General features: G+C 50.6%; 1 protein-coding gene across 1 annotated transcript in view; it reads right to left on the reverse strand.

Moving 5' to 3' along the window:
• The window catches only part of MRC2 (mannose receptor C type 2), an 86,508-nt gene that overhangs the window by 63,785 nt on the left and 714 nt on the right, over positions 1-22,009 (reverse strand). The window lies entirely within an intron of this gene.

The raw sequence follows: 22,009 nt of genomic DNA on the forward strand, positions 1-22,009 counted from the left end.
GAATCCTCCAGCAAGTGACCCGTGCCCCACGCTGCAGAGGAAGGCGAAAAACCTCCAGGGCCTCTGCCAATCTGCCCTGGAGGAAAATTCCTTCCCGACCCCAAATATGGCGATCAGCTAAACCCTGAGCATGTGGGCAAGACTCAGCAGCCAGCACCCAAGCTTTCTATGTCCTCTGTAGCTAGCCCAAGCTAAGCAGCTTGGGGATCCCTTGCTTATGCTTAAAAATATTGCCCTCTCCAAATTCCAAGCAGGGTAGTGATACAGGTACTTCTGGTCAGGGATTTTTATTTCCTTCCCCCAGAGTCCAAGCTGACGGGACAAATGTTTGCCCTGGTCTCCTCTTCATATGAGAGGGACACAATCAACAAAGTCTTTGTCTTTTGATGTTTCACAATGGCTCGTTTGGTTTCAATGGGCTTTCTTGTTGGCAGGCCCCGCACTCTACATTAATTAGTGCTTCTTTCCTGTTTGGTGTGTTACAGTTACAGAGGTTCACACTGCAAACCCTCAGTGTGACGTTATACCGCGGGCTGCAGGTGTCATAAGCGAGATCAATACATGCAGCAGCCTACAAGCCTTTCATCAAGTCTAAACACCAACATCTATTTTAGCAATACTAACACACAGGTGAGCCAGACTGGTTTCCAGCTATGCGTTTGCCAGTATTTCAGCAAGGCCTTGGCACGAGCAGGCATCTGATCTGCCAGCGTCACAGCGAGCATCTTAAAAATCAGAACGCTTATTTGAGGCCTGACTCTGGCACTGGGTGCCTGACTTTAAGTAATCGACTTTGAAAATTATGGGTTTGTCACGGAGATCGCGGACGTCACGGATTCCATTACTTCCTGCGACCTCCGTGACTTCTGCAGCAGCTTGTCGCCGGGGGCTTCCATCCCCGCCCCCAGTGCCACCACCATGGCTGGAGTGGCAGCAAGCCCCCCGGGGCTCCCCCGCACAGCTGGTGCTGCGGGCTCCCTCCCCCCACAGCACCCCCCTCACAGTATCCCCACCCCCGCACTCCCAAGATTCAATCATGGGTATTTATGGTAAAAGTCACGGATAGGTCACGGGCCGTGATTTTTTGTTTTTTGCTTGTGACTTTTCCTAAAAATACCCATGATTGAATCTTAGCTGAAGTTATTGATTATTTTTTTCGCTCTCCATCATGTATGAAACTTCTCTCAGAGAAAGCAACCCATCCTTCTTTCTCTTCAAATTTGTATCCTTTTCCACTTAGCAAACATGGATTTTTCTTTTATTCCCCCCTCCAATGAAAGCTTGAAATTAACACTTCGTTTTGTTTTGTTTCCTTGGCCTTGTCTAGGCTGTGCTGCAGTGCAGATTACGGGGGTCTGGTCTGCAGCACCCGTCAAAGGGTTTCATTCTGACCTGCGCTGTGTGGACACTGCTTTTAGTTAGCACCAGCAGCGTCCGCACATTGCAGTTACAGCGCAGCTCTTTGGTGTGCTCTGCCGTCCACACCCTTCGAATCCACACGACGGCTCAGCATAGACATGACCCTACTTTAATATCATTCATGGTATCAAGTATCAGGGGGTAGCCGTGTTAGTCTGTATCTACAAAAACAACAAGGAGTCAGGCCTGAGCCCTGCTGCCCTGGGTGGCTGGGCCAAAACCTGAGTCCCACTGTCCTGGCGGGGGGAAAGGGAGCGGCAAAGCCAAAAGGCTTCAGTCCCAGGCAGGTGCCTATAACCTGAGCCCTGCCACCCAGGGCTGAAGCCCTTGGGCTTTGGCTTCAGCCCTGGGTGGTGGGGCTCGGGCTTCAGCTTTGGCCCCGGGCCCCAGCAACTCCATTAAAATGGGGTCCCGACCCACAGTTTGAGAACCGCTGTTATAGGGAGATAGTCAGTGGGCCATATTCATTCCTGAGACAGCTGCACTATATCTATCCAGGTTCACCAAGGGAATAACATATTAAACCCCATGTGTTCGGCTGATGGAATCACCCTTTTAAACGTTCTGAATGAGCTTTAGTGCTCATGAAAGAGGGGCTCATAACGCATGTAGGCAAGTGCTGGGCAAGCTTTCCCCATGCGGCACTGCTCATGCATCTCAGTCCCCATCCACCCCACCGCTATTCCAGTCCCAGGTTCCCTGCACACACACTGCTCTGCCCATACACCTCAATCCCGCCCTGCAGCCCACGTTGCTATTCTAGTCCTGGGCTCCCCACACCCAGCTCTGCCGATGCACCTGTCCTGCCCCGCAGCCCCCGTCCCGCTATTCCAGTCCTAAATTCATAGATTCCAAGGCCAGAAGGGACCATTGCAACCACCTCTACAACACGGGCCACAGAACTTCCCCAGAACAATTCCTAGAGCAGACCTAGAGCACACAGAGCTCTGCTGACACACCTGCAGCAGGATTTTCCATGCAAGGCAATGGAGTTACACTGGTATAAAACAGTAGAGAGAGACGAGAAAGACCCCTTGTCCCTTTTCTAGGACTTCACTAAGGCTCAGCTCAGCTGCTAAATGCAGGCTGCTGTTCTATTTCTAATCCCTGGTCCGTCCAGGTGAAATTCTTTTCCTTGCCCTGTCTTTCCAAAGATGTACCATGGCTGAATGGGCCAGTGACGCTGTATTAAGACCAAGTGTCGCCACGGCACCAAGTGAAACTTTAACTTTAAGCCCAGGAGACCCGGAGAGGATGGGAGATGAAGTAGGGTTTCCCCAAAGTGCTTCCTCCCCATCACTCTATTCAGGTCATTACACCGTGCCCATCACCATGGTACCCGAGGAACTCTCAGTGGTGCATTAAGCGATATGACTAGCGCCTGTCGCCTGTAGGTCATCCTCCCAGGGGAAAACTGGGCATGGATTTCTTAATGGTTTATAGTTCTTAACTCAGAATAACGCAGGCTTTGAGGAGAATGATTCAGACACCATTCCACAGGCAGCTGCCGACTCCCTCACAGCCCAGTCTGGCCCTGCCACTCCTGGGATTGGCTTTTGGAAACCCGCAGGTAGGTGACACATGCCCTGCCTCTCTGGAGGCCCCGATTTGGAGAGGTGTTAAGTGCCCTCAGCTCCCGCTGACTCCAACATGGGGCAGGGACTGGACCCATCTCCATCCTCCGCACCAAGGTCTGTTCTGAAGAGCTGCTTTGCTTTTCTATGGTCTCTCATGGCTGAGGTTTACAAAGCTGCCTAAAGGGATCTGAATACCCAGTTCCTGCTAAAACCAACGAGTGTCCAAATCCACCAGGCATCTTTTAGGAAGCTCAGCCTTAAGTTGTGAGCCCCAGCCATATGTCACCCGAAGGTCAAAGGAAGCTGTCCAGACCAGAGGGGGATGGCTGGGACCACAAAGGCAGAAAATAACATCTTACTCTAAAAAGAGACAGGCTGGAGGTAGAAAATTATAGCCTGGGGCGTGGGACCGGCCAGCTACAGAGACTCTCCCTGAAAAGAAACAATGGAAAGTTACCTTCAGGCAGCCAATTCCCTTCCACGCTCCGCTGCTCTGGCTTCTGCAACCTCGTGAAGGCACCGGAGAGACGCCGCCGACACGGCCAGGGGGCTGGCCGGACATACCCAGCAATTTTAGCCCTGGTGATTGACAGCCCCAAAGATGGAAGGCCCAAGAGAGTGCTGGCACAGCAAGCTTCCCCTTTGCCATCCCAGCAGCACTCCCAGCCACCGTCCTGTCCTGGAGACCCCACTTTCAGGGGTGAGAGGCGAGTCCAGCTTCCAAGGGCCCATTCACACCCTGGTGCCTCACCCGGGGCTGCCAATAAGCAGAATCCATGAGCACCCAATGCCAATGCACCTTCATTGAGAACGGGGCGCAGACCCACAATTGGCTTCGCCTGACTGGGCCCCGGCTGACACAAGAGCCCCGTAAGAGGCAAGCGGCGCATCGGTCACCTGTGGGGTCGGAGGAGGGGCAAGGGAAGAATTCAGAAGTTACAAGAGGCGAAGTCCCACGAGGTGGACGCTGTCCCTAGGGCTGGGCTCGAGAGGCTCTAACCCTGCTGCTGGCGGCATAGCCTTCCCAGCAAATACCCGGTGTGGCGGGCCCAGCCGCAAATGGGGGCTTTACCCTTCATTAAAAGGGCACCAAGACCAACATTTTCAGCCCCCACCGCTTCCTCCCGGACATCGACGGAAATAGCAGAGGTCGAGCCGCAGCGGGACACAAGGGGCCCTGCAAAGGCCACCCTGAGAGAACAGACCAAGGCGGAATCCACCTCTGGGGAATGTTATTGAGGGGTAGGAGTGGGGGGGGGGAGGATGCGCAGGTGTCTACGGCAGGGGTACCTTCCTATTTGCCATCACCAGGCCCCCAACTTCTCCCTCCATTCACTGTCACCCTGCCCCCAGCTACACTCCCCCAAATTTGGGGGGGTAACGTTTTCCCCTCCAAACCGCCCCCAACCCCTTTGCCAGTGGTAAAATGAAGAAGGGGGGGCGGGGGACTCCCCACCACCACCACCAAATAAAAACATTCTATTTTAAAAAAAATCATTTTTCAGCGAAAACAAATCATGGAAAATTTTCATGGGGGGGAAGCCAATTTTTCATCTAAAAATGTTTTTTGTACAAAAAAATTAATTAATTAAGATGTCATCCATGCTAATTAATAATCCTAGAATAAGGAACCCTTCGACTTCAGTCTTCCTGGTAGGTGTGCCGCACACACTGCTCCCACAGGTCACAACGGAGCTGCCTCTCACCAAACGCTGGGCCCATCCTGCTGCTGGGGCGTTATATAGCTGTCCCAGCTATCCCAGAATGCCCTGCTGCCATGGCAGGACTCCGCCTCCTTGCTACCTAGTACTTGGGTGCAGCAGTGCTCATAGGCGCCGACTCCGTGGGTGCTCAGCACCCACCGGCAGCCCCCCATCAGTGCCTCTTCCTCCCCCCAGCGCCCTCCGATCAGCGCCTCCCCCTCCTTCCCAGCACCTTCCACCTGCCTCAATCAGCTCTTCTGCGGCATGCAGGGAGGGAGGGAGGGGAGAGGAGCAAGGGCAGGGGGTGCTCAGGGGAGGGAAGAAGCAGGGCATGGGTGGGGCCTTGGGGGAAAGGGCAGCGCTGGGGGAAGCACCCCGCCCCCCCCAGCACATTAGAAAGTTGGCACCTATGCGCCTAGGCAGCCTCTGTGAAAAAGAAAAGGAGCGAGCCGGCGGCTATGGTGCCCAGCACAGGGATTTGTCCTTGTATCGTTCATCCCATATTCACCTGAGTAGAAAACACCAAATAGAGACATCTATACTCTACCCTGGGGGCAGTCCTTCCCGGAACAACACTCCCGCCCAGTGCCCCTTCTTAACACAGGCCTTTTCCAGGCACACAGCTCTGGTGACTCACATTTGCCCGCGCTCTCTGCCCGTACAGCTTTGCCAAACTTCAACATTCAAAGTCCTTCCTGTAGCTCAAGGTCTGTCTCACCCTGCCGCCGGAGCTGGGATCGCAGCACGGGCTGGCGTGTCCATCGCTATTTATCCACACAACACCTCGCCCCCACCTGGGCATGGCCTGGGTGAAGGGCAGACGGACCGAGCAGGGTACAGCCGGGAGCTCAAAGACAGCAGTGGCTTTTCCTAGGAAGCCTGTGAAGTGCAGGTGATGGAATGTTATGCTTGGCCCTGCCAGCCCCGCGGCCTAGGAACGGAGGAATCGTCTTCCCACACACACAAGAATGGGGACTGCATGACCTACTTCCCTTAGCTCAGAGCGTGGTACGCAAAAACAACAACTTGTGCGAGAGGGGAAAACAGCAGGAGAAGGAGAGAGGCTGGGGGAGCTCATTGCTTTCCCAAACTCTGCCCCCCCTGAAAGACACAGACACCCAACGGACACAAGTGCCCCACAGCAACTCCTACTGCTTTGGTCCCCCCACTTTCCCTTCCCCCAACTCTGCCAAGGTACCTCAATCCTGACCCGCAGCCCCCCTGCTATTCCAGGCCCGAGCTCTTTCAGAGGTCTGCTCAGGCACCTGAAACAGGACTTACGACAAACCTTCTTGATCCCTCCTTTCTCTCTGGGAGGCCGAGGAGACCGGGCACTCGCACAGAAGTCAGGGATTCAGCACAGGCCACTGTCTGACCGGGGGCCCTTCCCCTCCATACGCCTCTTTCCCCTATCTGTCTTGCCTGACTCTCTGGGGGGCAGGAAACGGTCTCTCATTAGCAGTATGTAAAGCAGTGGCTCTCAACCTTTCTACTGGACCCCTTTCAGGAGTCTGATTTGTCTTGTGTACCAAACAACTTGCTTACAAAATCAGACACAGAAATACAAAAGTGTCCCAACACACAATGACTGACAAATGGCTGACATTCTCATTTGTACCATAGAATTATAAAATAAATCAATTGGAATACAACTATTGTCCTTACATTTCAGTGTATAGTCTATAGAGCCCTATAAACAAGTCATTGTCTGGATAAAATTTTAGTTTTTACGGACTTTGCTAGTGCTTTTTATGTAGCCTGTTGTAAAACTGGGCAAGTATCTAGGTGAGTTGATGTACCCTCGGAAGACCCACCACAGTCAACATGCCAAACCCACCAGCCTGTCTCAGATCAAGCGCACTGTCCACTCCACCTCCGCCATCCAGTCATCCTCACCGGCAAAAAGGCAACATGGAGCTGCCTCTCAGCAGCTGCTAAGCGGGGAGGGGTGGATAGAGACTCCTTGATCTGGAGTTCTCTCCCTCCCTCTTACACACTGCAAAGCATCTCAGCTTGCACCAGAACAAGACAAGGATTAGGGCCAGGCAGGCGCAGAATGGTCATCCCATTGCGCGGAGGATTTCAGTATTTCAAAATCTGATTTTGTTCCGAATCCAAATTCTCTGCAAAAGGGAACAGAGCCACGGCTCTGCCTGGGGAACGGCCCCAGAGCCGCAGACCCTGGAAGCCCAGCCTGCTAAAAGCGGCAAGCCCGGGAGCTGGGACCTCCAGGACGTTGGCTCCCTGTTGTCATCACACCAGGTGGGCTGCTGAGGAGGCAGGCAAGTGAGTTGGCAGGAAACCAAGCAGGTTTCTGAGGGGGATCCCGTCCGACAGGCAGGGGCTTTGAGGGAAACCTCCTGGGCTCTGTCATAATTGCGCTGAAATCGTTTCATCTCCGAAGAACGTTTTGGTTCTGATGAACTGGCAAATTCTGACCAAAAAACGTTTTGTCGGAATGTTCCGAGAGGCTTTGTTGGGGACTTTGCCGTTCGAGCGTTGGGAGCTGGAACAACCGGCCCTCGCTTTTGCAATCGGCACACCACTAAACAGGCAAAGTACAAAGAGCAGGGCGGGCTCAGGCCACTCAAGCAGCCCCCGTTCCCCTCCAGGGGGATTTCACTTCTTAGCAAGGGCCGTTGGAGAGGTTTGACTTCAAAAGTGCTGCAGCCATAAAGCCGTTCGATGTGTCTTTGGCTTGAGGAGCTTTTATCTGGCTGGTGAAACTAGAGAGACTAAAGGGCACTAAATTGGTGGCTTCACTGTCCTGCCCTCACCTTCTTTTCTTTGAATGATGCCTTTAAAATGAATTCAGGGCCAGATCTGACCCCCTGGAGCCTGATGTCCTCTATCCACAAACATATAAGCACAGGCAGCGGTATTATAAACTTCTCCCGCACTGCTCTGCTAAGACGCCTGACTTGGACAGACCCCCGTTAGCGGTGAAGGAGGCAGTCTGTCTCTCCATGGCCTATTTGATCCTTGGCCTCTCCTGCCAACAAGGGTGGGCTTTGCTGCTTTGCATGGTGAGCGCTTCTGTGATGGAGACTCCTCTCTGCTCAGAAAGGGCCTGAGACTAATGAGTTATTTGGCAGTGTGGCCTAGTGGACAGTGCACTGGGCTGGGACTCAGGAGTCATGGGTTCTATTCCCAGTTCTGCCACTGGCCTGCTGGGTGACCTTGGGCAAGGCACTTTCCCTGCTCTGTGCCTCAGTTTCCCCAGCTGCAAACTGGGGTAATGATACTGACCTCCTTTGTAAAATGCTTTGAGAGTGACAGATGAAAAGAGCTAGATATTATTATTTGACACAGATTATCAAATCACCATCAGCTGGTGGCAACTTTGGACAGGGCTTGAAAACGTGGGAATCTTTCCCAGGTGAGTGCCGCCAGCTTCTGCAAAATCTAAGCTTTCATTAACACAAACAAACAAACACAAACGTTTCTCGCAAAAAAACTTCCAGGCCACGGACTGAATGTAAAGCAATGCAGAGGCATCTGCCTGAGCCAGCAGACAGACAGCTCCAGTGTCACCGCTGCTGCTCTGAGCTTTCCCAGGCTGCAGCAAAGAGGAAATTCACCAGTGACCATGATTTTTCATTGCTCCCATAGGGCTCTGCATAACCAGGATGAGTAGTCAGCACGTCACAGAGGGTGCTCGGTGCATGACAGCCGTTCATGTGAATGGAGTCATTCCGTTACCTCCCCGCCTTCCCCACCACACTGAACTCTCCCTCTCACAAACCAGTCCCTAATAAGGCACAGAACACTCTGGGTGAAATCTTGGCCCCACTGAAGTCAGTGGCGCCAGGATGTCACCCAGTGTTTCTGTAACAAATAGTATACTTGTCTTTCACATAAGGTTCTTAAACTGCCTTCTATCATGGAGAACATAATAATACCCGCAATAATACCTACCGTTACTATGATTTATTGTTTGTATTATTGTAGGGCTAGGAGCCCCAGCCACGGATCAGGCCCCCATCATGGTTGGTACTGTACAAACACAGAACAAAAAAGGTCCCTGCCCCAAGGAGCTTCAAATCTAAGAATACCACCGACCTGTTATTTGGTGCATTTCATCTGTAGATCTCCAAGTGCCTTACAAAGCAGATAGATTTCATTGTCCCCATTTTGGGTAAAACACATCAGCTCCCTGTGCCTCAGTTTCTCCAGCAACCCAGTGGCAGAACTGGAAATTGAATTCGGGTCTCCAGAGTCCCAGTTCAGTGCACCGTCCACTCAGCCATGCTCCTATCTATGCCTACAGCACTCAGTAGTCCCAGACAGTCTCTCCCCTAAGTGCTGGACATATTCAGAGTGATATGGCCATAGACATAACAATGAATGTTGTGACTGTTGTTTCCTAGTGTTCTTTAAGGTACCTAGAAGCTTCAATGATTGATGCTGGAAAAAGGCGGATTATAGAGATCATTAATTAATTAACCCTGTGAGGTAGGTAAATCGCATCATCATTCTACAAATGGAGAAACTGAGGCACAGGTAACACAGGAAATCCATGAGCAAAATATAGAATCCAGTAGGCCCAGCTCCCGGCCCCCCTCGATGCTCCCACCACTCAATGCACACCCTCCCTTCAGTCCGTTCAGGCAGTAGGTTCCTCGCTCTCTTTCCACGCAGGCACGACGGCAGCTAGACCCACGTGAAGTCAAGACTCCCCCTAGCAATAACAGCACCCTGCATCTCAGCAGTACTGCTCGCCCCAGAGCACGGCACACCCGGCACTGCTCGCCCGAAGAGCTGCCTCACAACTGGAGTTTCGTCTCAGCTGGGGTGCTGGCGTGGTAGCCCCAGCGCCCATGCAGAGTGCATGTGGCCCAGCAGCTCAGCTAGCCTGTGTTTGCCCTTCCTCCTGCCAGGCAGCTAACACCTGCAGGGACCGCACCCCACAACGGGATTTTGGCTGGCTTTTGTGCAGTAGCTGCATGGGGACATCCTTATGCTCCATGCCCTCCTTGTGTCTATACACAGGGGCTGGCCAGAATCGGACTCTCCATCCAGCCACAACAAGGTGACAGGCACCTCCAACATATGATTAGTTAGACAGAGCCTAGAACATGTCCTTATTTACTCTCTCCACACCAGTCGAGATTTTATAGACCTCTATCGTACTCTCCCTTAGTCGTCTCTTTTCCAAGCTGAAAAGTCCCAGTCTTATTAGCCTCCCCTCATACGGAAGCTGTTCCATACCCCTAATCACTTTCGTTGGCCTTTTCTGAACCTTTTCCAATTCCACTATAATGCAGCCACTTCTCCAATTCCGTTAGAAAGGATTAAACGTGTCTAAGGGATTTATTTAGACTGTAAGCTCCTCGGGGCGGGGCAGGGGCTGTCTGTGTCTCCGCATTCTGTGTTTCTATGTTGCCTGGCACAATAGGATCCCGGCCTGCGACAGGAACTCCTAGGCCCTACTGCAATAGAAATAATAAAATAAAACATTCGTCTTACGAACCATCTTGTTTCAGGGCATGAGCCAACCGCTGACCTCCAGTGGTCAGGAAAACACTTCCCCGATGGCAGGTAATTCCATCATTGTCAAGGAAATACATTCTCGCACCTCCCTCGGAAGCGCCTGATGCTGGCCCTGGTGGAGTAGTGGCCAGAGCAGTGGGGTGGGACTTGGCAGCCAGCGTTCAGAGAACACCAGCGCAAGCTGCTCCTTGCAACGGAAAGGGCCCCCCTGGGATCTTGGATGTCTACACAGGGTCTCAGTTTGTACATTCGCACCCCCCGAAAAGCCCTCGCCCATGGAGCCGCGTGGAACTCACTCCCCCTGCGGCACAGGAGGGAGGGCTGCACCCACCTTGCGAGATTTGAAGCTGAAGGTCCAGAGAGTCCAGCTATTCTTCTCCCTGACGCTGGGACCCTATAAGGGCTAGACACATTGCAGAGCCCCTGCTTGGGGAGCCCAGGGGTTAGTGCTCCTAAGGGGGCAGACAGGCTGATGGCTCTACCTTCCTTCTGCATCAGCCAGCTGCAAAGGAACGGAGTGGCCAGCAGGTTACCCTGCACAGCCATGGTGTCCACGAAGCAGCCTCCCCACGGGCTGCCCCCTCCAATGTGACACTGCAGCTACAAGCCCCAAAAACCCAGCCCTCAGCTAGAATGCTACTCAGTTCTCACGCACAGAACCCATGCCAGCCAGTCAGACAGCTGGACGCCCGACTCCCAACCACTGATAAGGGTTTGACGAACATTGCACTCTGCAAGGACTAAACTCTCCTCTCACCCCAGAGGGGCTCCGTCTTTGGCAACTCTCCCAATATTCCATGTTTTTCTTCCAGCCCCAGCTCCTGGAGTCATGTGATCATGTGAGACGTCTCAGCGTTCAATGAAAAAAAAATAGCACATTTTTAGCCCTTGTGGGTGTGGGAAAAAACTTGAAAACATCACCCATGTAGGCACAAAGGCTGAAAGGCAAACCATGGGGATTACTGTTTGAAAAAAAAATCTCGCCGTTTTTAAGCCAACTTCATGATTTTTGGGGACCTGACTTTGATCGCACAAGGCTGAGGCGCACTGGGGAGGCAGCGTGGGACAACTGCCACGGTGCCCACTCCGTGGATTGACAGAAGTCCCGTCTCCAGGGCCGATGCCTTTCAGGCTCCACATTCTGTAAAAACCTGGAAAATCATCCTAATGTTCTGGGCTTTTTAAAAATCTACGTACTGCTTTTATGATGAAACTGCTTTCTAAATGGCTACGGCACGCGGCAGCCTGATCTCAGAGCCGGTACCTGGTCCTGCTGTGAAGGCATGGGACTGGACTCGATGACCTTTCAAGGTCCCTTCCAGTTCTATGAGATAGGTATCTCTCCATATTATATAGGGAACAAAATTTAGAGAAGAGAGTAGCGGAGTAAAGTTAAGAGATTTCTAGCCTGTCATGACGCAGCGAGGAATACAGCGAGCAGCTGCTACCGTATTGCCTCATCATCTAATGTGCCCTATAATTCCATGTGTAGCAGCCATTTAGCATACTAGAAACAAAGCCACTATCTAGATCAGGGATCTCAAACTCAAATCACCACGAGGGGCACACGAGGACTAGTACATTGGCCCGAGGGCCGCACCACTGACACCTTTTCATACAAAGATACAACCCCCCGCCCCTTTTCCCCCAGTCCTGCCCCCACCCTTCCTTCCATGAGCCCCGCCCCTGCCCCTCCTCTTCCCACCCCTTCCCTTCCCCCATTCCAACCCATTCCCCAAAGTCGCCGCCCCAACTCCGCCCCCTCACTGCCCCTATTCCAACCCTTCCCCAAATCCCCACCCCAGCCCCGCCTCTTCTCCGCCTCCTCCCCTGAGCACGCCGCGTCCCGGCTCCTCCCTCCTGGAAAGTCCGAAGCGCCGCCAAACAGCTGTTTGGGGGGCGAGGGGAACCATGGGGGGACCGCAGGAAATAACTCCGCGGGCCACGTGTTTGAGACCTCGATCTAGATCAGTGTCACGGGGATCATTTCATTTACTGGGACAGGTTCTGTCCCCCGCCCTGGCCCTACAGCCAGGGGCATGGCTACGGCTGGAGAGTCTTGGAAGCACAGACAGATTCTGGGCTGTTTGGAATCGCGGTGAAGTCCACTGAGCCCTCAGGAGGCTGGGACCACCGGCCTAAAATCCCAGAGGTACAAAACGGGCTTCTTCCCCCAGCTCTCAGCCACCATATGCAGGAGCCGGAGAGCATCATGTCATGACAACGTTCTGCTCCTTTGGCATCTGTCACTTAAACATCTCAGACCACAAGCACAAAGCATTACTTTACAAAGAAAACCCAGGGAAAGGTTCACAGGCTGGATTCTGCTCTCAGTCCCAGCTTTGTAAAACTAGAGTAACTCCCTGGACTCCAGCGGAGTAAATCCAGATTTACAACACAAGAACAGACCAAAATAAGGCCCATGTATGTTTTAGCATGAGGCACAGTCTCTGGCAATATCGAAAACACCCTCTCCTCCCTGGCGTTCTGCCCACCACGACTCAGGCTTCAGGGGGTGGTGTGGAAGTCACAATATAGCTCTCACACTGCAACTGAGAGCTCTTTATGGCAGTGCTCAGAGACACAGTAATACACCTTGTACCTTCTGCAAGGATTCGACAAGCACATAAATATTTATCCTGAGGTCACCCATTCATTTAATTAGGGAAGAACAAAAAGGGATACAACAGCACATGTTTTGGCCCATAGCCTGTAAGGCCAACAGGAAAACATTCTCTGAGGTATGTCTGCGCTAGGAACATACACTGGCTTTTTACGAAGCCGCACCCACAGTGTCAAGCAAACCCCTGAAGTCACAGCTGCGGCTGCTGCCCAGAACCTGTATTCCTGTCTGTATTATGTGCAATTCCTTTCTAAAAGCTCATTGAGGCTCTGGTACAGAGGAAGTGCAAGTCAAACTTAACAGCCAACCCACGCCCCCAAGCTGGTAGATGACAAGACGTCTGCAATCTTCAAAACATTTTTACACTTAGGAAAATTCTCCTTGGTACGTAGAGGCTCAGAGCCTGATTCTCCTTCCATTTACACTAGTATAAATTAGGAATAACTCCACTTAACAATGGAGTTACACTGGCATGGACTCACAGTCAGACCCCAAAGAGAATTGATCTTATAACTAAGGTGCTCTTCTACCAGGCATTCTGACTAGCAATTATTTTTACTTGCATTCCATTAGTGCCCAGAGCACCCAACTGTTATGTTTACGGCATACAGACAGAGAAGGTAGAGAAAAACCACCAAATACTCTTTTTGGAAGGTTGCAACATAACACAACACTATAGTTCTTCGATCCAGAACCCTGACACACAAGAACCCAAAACAGAGAAAGACAAAGCAGTCTGCTCTCTAAGGCAGAGAGCCACAACTCACTTCACCTTGCTCTAGGCTTAGTCTCTGCAGACTGACTGCTGAAGACCCAGATCACATGCTTCCCTACAGAGCTCCCTAGCCTGCAAGCAGGACCAGGAAACCCTTTATGCTTAAAGTGGCAGCTTGTCGTTATAACACAGTTTTCAATACATCACACCAACTAAGACCAGAGCCCTGCTGTGCTAGGTGACAGGGGAAACAGAGGTGGGGAAGCCACTTGCCCCAAGGGGCATGGCTAGGAATAGTGACCTAGTCCAGTTCCATATACATGGGACCACAGTGCCTCTAGAGAGGAATTCAGGCTGCAAAACCCAAGTCTGGGTCTTGATTTTTGTCCAAACTTCCCACAAGATCTAGGGGGAAGTTTTAAAGTCAGATATTTCAGTTCAGACCCTGCTTACCATCGGGGTGCCTGCTCTACTTCCCCCTCTTTAAAAAACATTTTTTTCTAAAGGGGGAGAAATAAACCTGATCTGGGCAGAGCTCAGGTCTGATTTTCCCATCAGCGCTCCGCCTCCATTCCAGCATCCTTCCCAAGCACAAGCTGTCCCATCAGAGAAACACATTGGCTCAGGCTGGGGCCTGACTCAGCAGGAAGTGGATCTACACACTCAAGCCAAGAAGTAAAATAAAAGAGGTTTTTCACTAAACCTCAAGGAAAAATAAACAGCTCTCTCGCTCCAGGGAAAGAAAGGGAATCTGGCGATGGGTGGGATTTCTGTACGAAATGCCACGAAGCCTCACTCAGGCCCACAAAGAGCCAACAAACTCATTTCAGCCAAGACCGTGCATGTAGCAAAGCAGCCTGCACGGTGGGGGAGTTACTCGAATCCCTTCTTTGCTGTAGCTGATCTCACTTCTTGGGAGACTAGTACTCTTGGTTCTTATAGGACCTGATTCAAAGTTCATTTAAGTTAATGGGAATCTTTCTACTGGTGTCAACGGGCTTTGGAGCAGGCCCATAGAACACATTTTATCGGAGCATTATACAAACATTCATTCATTCTCCCAACCCTGCCCATGATGGAGGCAAATATTATTTATAGCCATGTGACAGAGGTGAAACAGTGCACTGGCAGGTTAAATGATTTGCCCAAGGTCACATGGCGAGTCAGAGGCAGAATCCAGGAGCCCTGGCTCCTAATACTCCAATCCAACTATTAGACCTCATTTGCACCCACATACAGGCCTGGGTCAACCCCTCGTGCCTTCCCACAGCCTGAGCCTCATTTTACTTTGGACAGATCCAATCGCAGGATCAGGGCCTTCGATTCTACCTTCCCGATTCCAACACCTAATTTCCATCCACAAAGACCACCGAATAATCTTCAAGAGCCGAATTCTGCCCGTGGACGTGCATGACTTCCACTGCATCCAAGCAGAGAACTGCGCATGCATCAAAGGGCAGAAACAGGCCAAGAGAGAGTCACAACCTACTTCCCTACTGGCTGCCATGGGCTTTTTCATTGCCGATTACCAAAATACAGGTGTTAACAACAACAACAACAACAAAGACTTCTTTTCTATCAGTTTTCCCATTGCCCACCCTGTCTGATCAATGCAACCGTGACACCACCCTTGTTTCAGGTGGACTGAAGTGCGACAAGGAAGAAGATGGGTGGTGGTGATTATTATCGTACTGCCTAGGAGCTCCAGGCACAGACCAGGGCCAATTGTGCTAGGCGCTGTACAAACAGACCAAAAAGATGGTGCCTGCCCCAAAGACTGTATCTATGTGCAGATATTTTGATCATTGACAACAAAGGGCAAAATATTTTAAAATACGTGTGATAATTTAATGGGGCTTTATTAAAGTACGTGGGCCTATTGTAACATATTTATAGCTCTACATCCCCACATATGTGCAAAGACCATATTTGCAAAGTTTGCTGCTGATCTTTGAATGCCTCTGTTTTCGGGCACCTCACTTGGCCTCAGTTTTCAGAGGCGCTGAGCTCACACAGCCCCCAGGAGTAGTCTCTCTTCTTAGCTGAACTATCTTAAGGCCTTGTCTTCACACAGAAATTGTAACACGTTACTTATGCTGGTAGCACTAACGCAGTGGTTCCCAAACTTTAACAACCTGTGAACCCCTTTCACTAAAATGTCAAGTTTCGCGAACCCGCTTCTAAAAATGAATATTTCCAGGGATTTTCTCCTTTCCCTGAGTATAAATTATAAAAGCAGTGATCTTGGAAATATAACATTTGTTTTTATGACATGCTTATTCCACACTATTATTAATTATTATTTATCATAACAGTATTGTTAATACATTATGAAAACGGCAACACTCTTCCAAGATCTCACTTTCGTAGCTTGTATCACTTTGAATAAGCCTGTGATAAGACAAGGCTCCTATGTTTCATCAAGGAGTATCAGATGTGAAACAGCATGAAGGTATTTAAGAAGCCAACTCAAAGAGTTCCTCCTTCCACAAGCATTCAGGTCTTGAGCAGTCCAGGCAAACAACGCACGTTACAACAAAGCTTAAACTTGTTCTTCATAATAATTTTAAAAACAATACTAGCTGCCTATTTAATTATAAAATCAGCAAAAAATATCCACCTCCCTTTCCATTTCTTATAAGGAGTCTTGAAGTTTAAATCTCCTCAGTGTGATAGATACGCTTGCTTTGATCTGCTTAGCTCTTGGAAGCTCGGGGGCTCCAGGCTGCTGGCCCCATGGTGCCCGGGGTTCCTAGGGACAGCTCTGTCCGCCATTAGGGAATTTTTTCCCAAGAACCCCCTGTAACATTTCGCGAACCCCAGTTTGGGAACCACTGCACTAACGCAATGCAAGCTCACTCCCCTGCAGGAATGGAAATAAGCTATACTGGTATAAAGCATTTTTTAATATGGGTACAAGTGAGTGTACACCAAGAGGATGAAGTTGGTTCCTTATTCACAGTACCAGTTACTTATTTGTGGTTCCCACTTCCTTATTCAAAGGCAAGATGGGACAAGTAATCTACCACCGAGAGCTCTTGACACGTGCCCCATCTTGCTTTGGGCTAGCATCAGCGCTTGATAGGCTCTCCATCGAGACAGCTGCACCCTGTGTCACTGAGACTCAAGGACCGGGTCCCACTCCTTTTCACACAGCACTGGGCTCACTCATGCAGATGCACTAGTGCACTTCGACGGCTTTGCGCTGCTCTGGTACCCATGATGCTGCCCTCAAACGTTAACTTTACGATTAACACTACAGATCTTCCAAGCCACAGAAATACTGCACGGCAGCATTCTCTTTGAGTTTCTTGCTTAGTGCTCACACGGGAAATTTTTATTTAAAAAACAAAACAAAACAAGGAAACAGCAAGATTAAACAAAATATGTTAAAGTGTAGTTAAGGTTGAAAACATCTTGTATTTAATCACAGAGCAGACACAGCGCCGCAAGTGCAGCAGGAGCTTCCCACCCCCTGACAATGTGCCCCACCCTTCGAGGGCCCACTTTGGAGAAAAGGGGCGTTCGGTCTCCAAGGCCCATTCTAGTCTTAGCAGCTTTTCTTCTCTGTTATCTCCTCACACTACTTTTTCTATAGTGTCTCATGCTTTACAATGTTTCTGTTTATTCAGTTTTTCTGCATGCCCCAATCCCCTTCCCGCAATGTTTTCTTTTGGATTTAACCTTCGATCCAGTGTGCGTTTCTGGCCTCTCTGATGAGGGTTCAACCGTGGCAGTGGTTTTTGTGCTTCGGACACCCATCCACGGGGATCTGGACTGAGACCCACCAAAGCGGTCATAGAATCATAGAATATCAGGGTTGGAAGAGACCTCAGGAGGTCATCTAGTCCAATCCCCTGCTCAAAGCAGGACCAACGCCAACTAAATCATCCCAGCCAGGGCTTTGTCAAACCGGGCCTTAAAAACCTCTAAAGGATGGAGATTCCTTCACCACCCTCCTAGTGAAATAGTGTTTCCTAATATCCAACCTAGATCTCCTCCACTGCAACTTGAGACCATTGTTTCTGGTTCTGTCATCTGCCACCACCGAGAACAACCGAGCTCCGTCCTCTTTGGAACCTCCCTTCAGGTAATTGAAGGCTGCTATCAAATCCCCCCTCACTCTTCTCTTCTGCAGACTAAACAAGCCCAGTTCCCTCAGCCTCTCCTCGTAAGTCATGTGCCCCAGGCCCCTAATCATTTTCGTTGCCCTCTGCTGGACTCTCTCCAATTTGTCCACATCCTTTCTGTAGTGGGGGGCCCGAAACTGGACACAATACACCAGATGTGGCCTCAGCAGTGCCAAATAGAGGGGAATAATCACTTCCCTCAATCTGTCCACACAGGCCAGCAAACAGCTGTCCGGTAATAACATCTTTCAGTCACTAGCAAGGTGGGCTGGATGGGAACCGGTGACCTAGAGGTGAAAATATCCACATCCCATCCCTAGCCACCCAGTCTCCAATCCATCCACCCCTCTTCCTTCCACACTGGGGACTGGGACCCAGGGAGCGACGTTCAGGAATCAGAGCAGGCCTGTCATTTTACAAGATGGGTGGCGGGGGAGCCAATAGAAAGAGTGGACGGGAATATCTAAGAACATGGGAAATTTCTCCTTACCATGTCACTATTCTTTGGGCTGACTGATTTGTGCAGCCAGCATTAGTCAAACTGGGAATGTAATAAAAAAAATGTAGTTTACTGTGAATGATTTATGGGGTTTGTTCATTTCCTGAATTCCTTGGGCAAACAACGTCCCCCCTCCAGGCCTGTCTCCCCTCCCACCATTTGTCTATCTTGTCCATTTAGACTGTAAACTCTTCAGACCAGGGCCTGGCTCTCACTGCACGTGTGTGTACAACACCTAGCACGCTGGGGCCCTGACCTCAGGGAAGGCCTGTAGGCACGTCTAGAATACAAACGATAACTAATAGACGCTTGCCCTCTGCCTCCCGGGTGCTAACTTAGCCCAGTGCCGCAATGTCTGAGTTGCAAAGACTGCAGGGGAAAGTTTACAGCTAACCAAGCCGTTTTCATTGAAATGGAGGGACAATTAAACAAGAACTGTTCTGTTCGCCTTCTGCTTTGGAAAAATCTTCTCGCTGCCCCTTCCTCACGCACAAACATCTACATTTTGGAACGAACTCCCACAAGCAGCCGGATATGCAGCGGCAAACCCCAGAACCCTTCCATAGCTGGATGCAAGGACTGGACCTAGCTAAGGGCATTCTTGCATTTTCCATTTGTGCTCCCTACCACACATTCTCAGTCCTTCCTGAGTCAGACCTCCCAATGGGAGCTCTGCCTAGCAAGGCACGAGTAAAACCTGGTAGTTACTGATCGATCAATTCAACCTCAACTGTTGCTGTGATTTGATCACTGTATCGTTCCGTGCTCTGTGCGTTTCGGGAAATTATATTCATTTATAGCCAGTGATGTGTTTGTTTAGGTTGTATTTGCTTGTACATTTCCTTAATAAAATCCATAAAAAGGATACCACAGTGGTTTCTCTCTTAAGACAGCAACAAGGCTAAACAACCCCCAAGCCACAGAGGAGCCCCTGGACTCTTCCCTGGATGAATAGCTCATTACGCTTACACTTTCCAGTACTCAGTGCATGGAAAGCCCTGACCTAAACCAACAGGGAGAGGGGCACTGCCTCCAAGCTCCCTGGAATTCCCTGCACGTCTATGGTTCGATGTCTAGCCTAGCTCTGGCGGGTGACCAGCAAGTAGGGTGACCAGATAGCAAGTATGCCCCACATGCAAGGACCAGCTGCCCCCCCGCCTCATGCAGGCCCAGCAAGATACGTTCTGGGACCAGACCCCAGAGGGCATCATCGCAGCCTGTGATGCGCGAGGCAGAACGCAGCCCAGCCTGCATGGTGTCAATAATCGAAACAGGCCTGATTCGTGAGCACCAGAGACAAGAAACCGGGTATTTGCCAGTGCATCTCAGACCATTGGCGGCGTCACCTCCAGCCATATCCAATGCCACGCTGCCCGCCCGACTTCAAACCCCACCACAGAGCTGCAGTGGAATGTTACCAGCTGGTCTTAGGAGAGAGCAGCAAAGGAAGGAAGGAACCGAGAAGGAAATGGATGGGGGAGAAGAACCGACATGAAAATGGAGCAGAGAAGGAACCAGTGGAAAATAAACAGAGAAGGCCTGTGAGAAAAGCAGCGGTGAGGCAGAGAAGAGCTAACATGGTCCCTGTGCTGTGCATAGCTTGGCTGCTTATGCCTAGGGAGCAAATGGGAAGAGGTGCTTTGAGCCCCAATTCTGAGCACCAGCCTCCCCTTTGCCTTGCCGGTGGGGGCAGAGATGAAGGTTGGCTTTCAATTTAATTTCCCTTGGAATTTCACTAGGGTTTTGGTGACAGGGTGCGGGGGCCCGAAAGGTTTGTGAACTCAAAGCAGTTTTGCAAACACCACGAAGAGTCGGAGAAATTCATCCAATCGGGCTCACGCGCTCACCCCCAGCCAAAGCCCTCTCCCATAAACCCAGCCACTCATCCGACACCGCGCATGACGATTTCTTCCCACGCCCCTTCCTTGCGCCGTTAGCCGCAGCTGCAAGGGAGAGCGAGATCTGGCCACCCCAAGTTCAGCCAGCCTTAAGGCAAATGTGAACAGCAGCACATGGTGCCCGGCTTTACACAGGGCTGCCTTCTGGAGCCTTGCACCTACTTACGAATAAGGTTGGTCTTTTGGTTACAGCATCAGAGTGGGATCTGCAAGACCTGGGTTCTGTTCCTGGCTCGTCCTTGGGCAAGTCGCCTAGGGTACGGCTACGCGGGAGCTGTAATTTCCCACTCAGGTAGACATACCTGCGCGAGCTGCGATTGAGCTAGCGCGCTAAAACTAGCAATGCCGCTGTGATGAGGGGGAGGGGCTAGTTGCCGCAGGTATGATCCCACCTGAAACCCTAGACGTACTCAGGTCTGCTAGCTCGGCCCACCACTCCTGCAGTTACGTCTGTCCGAGTTGGAAATTACAGCTCCTGTCGAGACAGTCTGAGACCAACTCGCAGGTACAGGTCTCTCCACCTCACTTCCCCATCTGTAAAATGGGGATAACAATACATCCTTTCTCCTACCCTTAGCCTGCTTTGCCTATGTAGCTAGGCTTTAGGACAGGGAAAGGGGCTCTCTCTCACTATGTGCCTGCACAGGACCTAGCACAATCATCTCTGTTGTGCTACCCCAATACTACCTATAACAACTGATTCCTCCCAGGTTTCGATAGCCCCAAGGAGTCGGCCAGTTCCGCCAGTAACCGTGAAGGGCAAGGACAGGACCAGAACGTAGTTCCCGTCGTTACTTATTAGGTAGAGAGGAAAATGTCGCCCTCGCAAATTGCCATTTACAAATCTGGTTTGGATTTACGGAGAGCACTCTAATAAATTAAACCGAGGGGTTACGTTTGTTTTTGTTTAGGCCAATAGACCCCATTGTTTTTTTTAATACAGCCAAATTAATTAAAGGAAGCAACTAAATGGACGTCAGTCACTCGCTTATGTAAATAGACACATCCTGAGTTACAAAACCGTTCAAATGGCTATTCCATGGGAGGTCTTGAAAGCTGCAGGACATTTGGCATGTCACATATTTACCAAGGTAAAAAAAAAATAATGTTTTTATCACGAGAAAGTAAAACAAAAATCATAGCCTACAAGTACCTATGAAGGCCCCGGTTCAGCAGAGCAATTAAGCATATGCTTAGCAGCCAATGGGTCTTGAACCCATGCTTATGTGCTTGGCTGAATTGGAGTGATTGGCTGAATTGGGGCCTAAAAGTATAAACTCCTTTAAAAAAAAACAAACAGAATACCTCCCGCTCAGGAGACAAAAGGGTTCCAGATTGCATCCACAGCTTCCAGTGCTGGCAATCAAATTCCGGAGCTGCTTTGATTCACGTCCAATCTGACCTAATAATCTCTTTCCCCCCCTAAACCGCCCCCTCCGCTCCCCGGTGCTGCTGCATTCTTCTCCTCTGGTGACAGAACACCCGATTCTTCTGGGAATTCCTAAGGCTGGGCCCACTTTTCTTTTGCATTTAACAGCATGTGTCTTAAAAATATCGTAAGCTAGAAAAGCCACTTTGGGGGGGTGGGGGGGGAAGTCTTTCTATCTGGTACAAACCATGAGTTGTCCAGACTCTTGGGTGCCTTTAACCAACTTGGCCAAAAGAGGAAGAACGAATACAATAAATAAATAAACCCCAACCAACCCCCACAGGCACGCTGAGTCTGCTTGGACATGATGGGATCAATACATCTAACTAAAGCTACTGATGCCTAACAAATGGCCAGCAACCCCTTACAACACACTCGAGTGACACATGCCAAATCGCTGTCACCCAGAGAGAGCTAGGGACCCAAGGCATACCAGAGAGGGCAGATTTTTTCAGTTCACTTGGGGGGAGAAGCATTGCTGGAAAACTTTGTGCCGACCAAAGTTTTTGTTGGCCTGGGGCGA

Source organism: Terrapene carolina, unplaced genomic scaffold, assembly GCF_002925995.2.
Source record: "Terrapene carolina triunguis isolate 2854851 unplaced genomic scaffold, T_m_triunguis-2.0 Scaffold193, whole genome shotgun sequence".
In the NCBI taxonomy this organism is placed as follows: domain Eukaryota; kingdom Metazoa; phylum Chordata; order Testudines; family Emydidae; genus Terrapene; species Terrapene triunguis.